We start from the raw sequence: 6,000 nt of genomic DNA, 5'->3' as shown, positions 1-6,000 counted from the left end.
GTTGTTGATGTTCGATGTGATGTTCCACTGCCTGAACCTTAGAATTTTCTCTTAAATATGATGTGATGGATGGTGGTTGATACCCATAAAGTGCCATAAATGGGGTCATTTTTGTTGCTGTATGGAAGGAAGTGTTATACCACCATTCAGCCAGAGGCAACCATTTGACCCATTGTGTCTGTTTATCAGATACAAAGCAACGAAGATATCCTTCCAAACATTTGTTTACTATCTTAGTTTGCCCATCAGATTGAGGATGATAAGATGAGCTATGAGCTAACTGAGTACCAAGACAAGAAAATAATTCCGTCCAAAAATTTCCAGTGAAAATGGGATCTCTGTCACTTACAATAATCTTTGGGTTTCCATGTAGCTTTTGAATTGTTTCCATAAATGCAGTAGAAACTGTACTGGCTTTAAATGGATGTGATAATGCACAAAAGTGTGCATACTTGGTAAGTCTGTCACTACCACCATGATGACACTCTTTCCCTCAGACTTGGGTAAACCTGTGATAAAATCCATTGAAACCTCCTCCCAACGTTGTCTTGGAATGGATAAAGGTTGTAATAAACCCGGTGTCTTAATTGTTTCAACTTTATTTTTTTGGCAAACCAAACATTCCGCCACAAACTTTTGAATATCTGATTTAAGGCCATCCAAAAAAAATTCCTTCTTAACCCTATGGTAAGTTTTTAAAAATCCTGAGTGCCCTCCTAAGGGAGAAGTGTGCAATTCCATAAGAATCTTTTGTTTTAGCTAGGAATTCTTACAGAGGTATAAGCGATCTTTGTACCATAATGAATAATTTTGCCAGCTAAATGTATCAAACGTACTGGAATCTTGTTGTAGCTTTTGAATAAGTGCCCACACTTCTTCATCATTCTTCCATTCCTCCCTTGCTTCGTTTATCCAATCTGGTTGGATAATAGAAATGGCGCACAACAATGCTTCCACATCCTCATCCTTTCTTGAGAGTGCATCTGCCACCACATTTTGCTTCCCTTTTTTGTAGATGATTTCAAAGTCATAACCCAACATCTTTGTGACCCACTTTTGTTGCTCTTCAGAGGATAATATTTGTTCTAAAAAGTATTTAAGGATATCATGATCTGTTTCTACCTTGAAGTGTATTCCCATTAGGTAGGGTCGCCATTTCTTAAGTGCATGGAGTATTGCCAACATTTCCTTCTCATAAATAGCTTTGCTTAAAAACTTTCCCTTGATTGGACGACTTTCAAAAGCAATGGGTCTTTCATCTTGCATTAGAACAACACCAATTCCATTTCCTGAAGCATCACATTCCACAATAAAGGTTTTCGTGAAGTCCGGTGTAGCTAAGACCGGTGCTTGGCACATTGCCTCTTTAAGATGTTCAAAGGCCTTTGTTGCTTCCGGAGTCCATGAAAATGCATCTTTCTTCAATAATGTTGTTAGAGGTGCTGCTATTCTCCCATAATTCTTAACAAACTTGCGATAATACCATGTCAACCCAGGAAATCCTCGCAGATGCTTTATGGATGTGGGAATTTTCCATTCCTTAATGGCTTTAATTTTGCTAGGGTCTACCTTAACTCCTTCATGAGATACAATATGACCCAAATATTCCACCTCCTGGACTCCAAAGAAACATTTGGATCTTTTTTCATATAATTGTTTCTCCTCCAATAGTTGTCGCACCCTGTCAACATGTTCAACATGATCCTTCCAAGACTTGCTGTAGATTAGTATATCATCAAAAAATACTAACACAAATTTTCTAAGGAATGGTTTGAAAATTGAATTCATCAAACCTTGAAATGTTGAAGGTGCATTAGTAAGGCCAAAAGGCATGACCAAAAATTCATAACGACCCTCATGAGTTCTAAATGCCGTTTTCGGAATGTCTTCAATCTTCATTCTGATTTGATGATATCCTGAACGAAGATCCAACTTGGTGAAGTAAATTGATCCATGCAATTCATCCAGTAATTCATCAATGACAGGAATGGGGAACTTATCTTTAATAGTGAGCTTTTTGAGCTCCCTATAATCCGGACACATGCACCATGATCCATCCTTCTTGTGCACCAATACTACTGGAGCAGAGAAAGAACTTTGACTTGGTTGAATTATACCAGCCTCTAGAATTTCTGCAACCATACGTTCAATTTCACTTTTTTGGACATAGGGATATTTGTACGGCCTGATGTTTGGAGGAACACTTCCTGGAATCAGATGAATAGCATGATCATGATCACGCATAGGTGGGAGACCTTTGGGAGTCTCAAATACCTTGGAATGATTGTCCAGGACTTTTTGGAGATCTAGAGAAATAGATGATTCCGATGTGGAAACATCTAGCGAACATAATTGTGCAATTACACCTCTTTGCTCCTTTTTTAGAATCTTTGTCATACCATTAGAGCTGATTATCTTTCCTGGTTTCCCTGCAATACCCCTTAATTCAACTTCCTTTCCTTCTGTAGAAAATTTGATGAAAATTTCTTGAAAATTAAAAGCTATTGTACCCAAGGATTGTAGCCATTGGACTCCTAGTACAACATCAGCACCTCCCATTGGAATGGAAAGCATTGGGCTAGTCAATACATATTCTCCCATGGTTAGCTTGATATTATGGCACCTTCCAGAGCAATTATTGTTCCTCCATTTGCAATCATCACTTGACACTCTGGTGCTGGATATAGGAAGGAATTCAATTCTTTTGCAACCCTACAATGAATAAAATTGTGGGTGCTTCCTGAATCAATCAACACTATTACCTTTTTCTTCTTGATTTGTCCTTCTATCTTGATGGTTTGAGGAGTGGTAATTCCCACCAATGCATTACAAGATATGGGCAGATTTATTTTTTCTTCATCTAGGATTTGTTCCTGGAGTATATCTTCTTCTTTTGACCTTTCTTGCTCCTTTTCTTCTTCCTCTTCACAATCTATGTAGAATAATTTCTTCTCAGCATACTTATGACCTTTAGTGTATTTGCTATCACAACTGTAACAAAGCCCTTTTGCTCTTTTTTCTTCCAATTGTTGTGGTGTCAACCTTATAGGTTGTGAAAGACTAGGGGCAACAACACTTCCATCTTTATAGTTGTGAGTGGTATGCTTCCTGGTTGCCATAATTTTGCTTTCGATTTTTCTTGCTAACCTGAATGCCTTTTCTAATGAATCAGGTTCCCAAAGGCGAACATCATGTTGGATATTATCCTTTAAAAGCCCTATGAACACATCAATCCTATGCTCCTCTGGAATATCTTTTACCCTTATGTTCAATTTTTGGAACTCCTCAATGTGCTCCATTACTGAACCCCTTTGTTTGAGACTTATCAATTGGCTAAAAAAAGTGTTTCTTTTTGTATCTTCATAATGGGCTATCAATTCTTCCGTAAAAATTGCCCAAGTGATAAATTTTCTACGAGAGCAAAGCCATTGATACCATACAAACTGATTTGGTTCCAAATATACAGTTGCCATACGTACCTTTTGTGTGTTTTGCACATTATTGAGATCGAAGAACTGCTCCATCTGTAATATCCATGTGGCGGGATCCTTGCCATCAAACTTCCTCATATCGATTTTTGGAATATGGTGGGTCTTCGATCAAAAATTAGAATCTATGGAATCACGATTAACATTAATTTTGTTCACATCATGAGTTTCCTTTACAACCTTTTCACCATTAGTAAGTATCTCTTGTAGAAAATTTGGCAAATCTGTCTTCAAATCTGCCATGTCTGTCTTCAAATCTGTCTTCAAATTTGCCATGTATTTCTTCAAATCTGTCTTCAAATCTATCTTCAAATCGTCCATCGTAGCTTCCATGCCATTTATCTTAGATTCCACGCCATTTATCTTAGATTCCACGCCACTTATCTTAGCTTCTGTTAACTTTTGTGAGCGTGACATTTGTTGCACTTGTTCTTGTAATTTTGATATATCATGTAGCATTTCTTCCTCTTCTTCATGAGTCATGCTAGAGCTTTCAGGTTCCTTACTAGGTGTTTGCATTTTCTTTCCTCGGGGCATCAGTTACCGATAATAATGCTTTACTATGCCCTTTGAATTCCGTTAAACCAAGCTTACACAAAAATTAAAAAAAAACCTACACACCTTTTTTTCACTTTATAGAAGCCTGATATTGAATCTGATGTATCTCTGTAATTTCGGATCATCCAGTTTGGAAATTGTGACCTATAGTAGTCTTCTGTGTCCTCTTTCCAATGCCACAAGTCTGACCCAAATTGGATTCTCCAAGGAAGAGTTATGTGAAATCTCCCACAGTGACTTGCTTTTAGACTAGTTCAGTAGAGCGAACTTGTACGACATGCCACGAGTCACTGTTTCAACCTTTGAATCTGAAACATGCATACAAGAAACTACAGTCCGTCCTCTTTCTGTACCTTCTTACGAAATTTCAATTCGATCCCCAGAGAGAAAGTTATGACGATTTTCCCCAGGTCACCTATTTTGAATGTAATTCAGGAGTCTGCAAAAAGACCAACTTCCTCAGATCATATGTCCGCAAATATCGTGCGAAAAGCTCTAAAATTTGGACCGAAGGTTCAGTGTGATTTCTTCCCAAATGGGTTTTTTTTGCGACTTCTGAAATATCACAAAAAAAAATTATAGCGAAAATGCCACGATGACCTGTTTGAAGCAGCAAAACCCTAGAATCCAAAGCTCTGATACCAAATGTTATGAAACCAGCTCACAAAAAGATAGAAAAGAGAGATCCACGCCTTAGAATTCAGCCTCTTTGAGGGGGCTACCTCCTTTACATTACATAAATGAACAATTCTTTGATGATACAAATGACAAAACCTCCTTTCTATATATAGGAGTCTAAGGAGTCACAATATAATCGAGCCGACCTAACAATAATAATATAAAGCCACAAAAATAACAATAGAGGGATTCTATGGGGCACAAAAATAACAATATGGGGGTAATAGGGGCACAACAATATAAATAAGGGGTATAACTACAATAGTAATGGGGTAATCACTAGTATTATAGGGACCCAACAAGGTTTAATCACGCAAATGCAATTGATCATTTAAATTTTCCCTCAAGGTTAATCTAAGGGATGGTTAGGACTGCTTGGATTATTGATGGAAATATAGACTTACAAGTTGTAACGTCAATGTCCATTACATTCCCTCCTCTTAGATTGTAAATAGTATTTTGTAATATTTGAGAAAATAGAAAATGCTAAAATCATATGAATTGTAAGAGTTTGAAGAGTCACGAGGAAGTAAAAAAGACATGGAGAAGGTAAAAAGTGACCCTTTCCCCTTTCTATGAATATACCCTCATCCCTCATTTGTAGAGAGGGGACTTTAGCTCTTGAGCTAGGTCTAGTATTAGATAGTTGTTTTGTGCTTAATGAGCTAATGTTACTCAAATTATGGCAGATAGTAGGGTGAGTTATGGTGAGGGAGATGGTATGAGAAACCCATGTTCCACTACTAGGATTTGGAGGTTAGCAAGACATGTAATTGAATTTGCAGCATGAATAATGAGAAGTTATTCACTTTCAACATTGATCCCTATGCATCTTCATGGTGGTTGTATTCACCATTCAGTATTTCCATTGTGTTTGTATGGGTGCTTTCATGTGGGCGATATGTTAATGAACTAATTCACAACTTATGGCTTGCAAGTTTGCTTTGAATTTTTTCCTTCCTATTTCACATTACACTGGTAACTTATTGTGAACTGAATTGAACTTAACTTCTAGAAATTTCCCATTCATGTATGTTTGAGATGGTTTTAGCTCACTAACCCTCCTTGAGGCATGATTCTTCTTATTGTTTTTCTATTACATTCTTGTATCCCATTTTATAGGTTGTCAATTGTTGGTTGACCTCGCCCCCATTTTCCGGGAATTTGTTTCTTATCCTCACTCTAACATCTCCACATTCGACAGCTAGGAGTAAAACCTACATAATGGTAAGCAGGCCCACATATTGGATGGGGTTCCTATCCCAAATGTTGTGAG

The sequence above is a fragment of the Pinus tabuliformis genome, chromosome Q, assembly GCF_031772625.1.
Source record: "Pinus tabuliformis cultivar Carrire ecotype Pingquan chromosome Q, CPIR1, whole genome shotgun sequence".
NCBI classification, from domain to species: Eukaryota; Viridiplantae; Streptophyta; class Pinopsida; order Pinales; family Pinaceae; genus Pinus; species Pinus tabuliformis.
The sequence above is the reverse complement of the archived record's forward strand: the minus strand, read 5'-3'. Positions refer to the sequence as shown.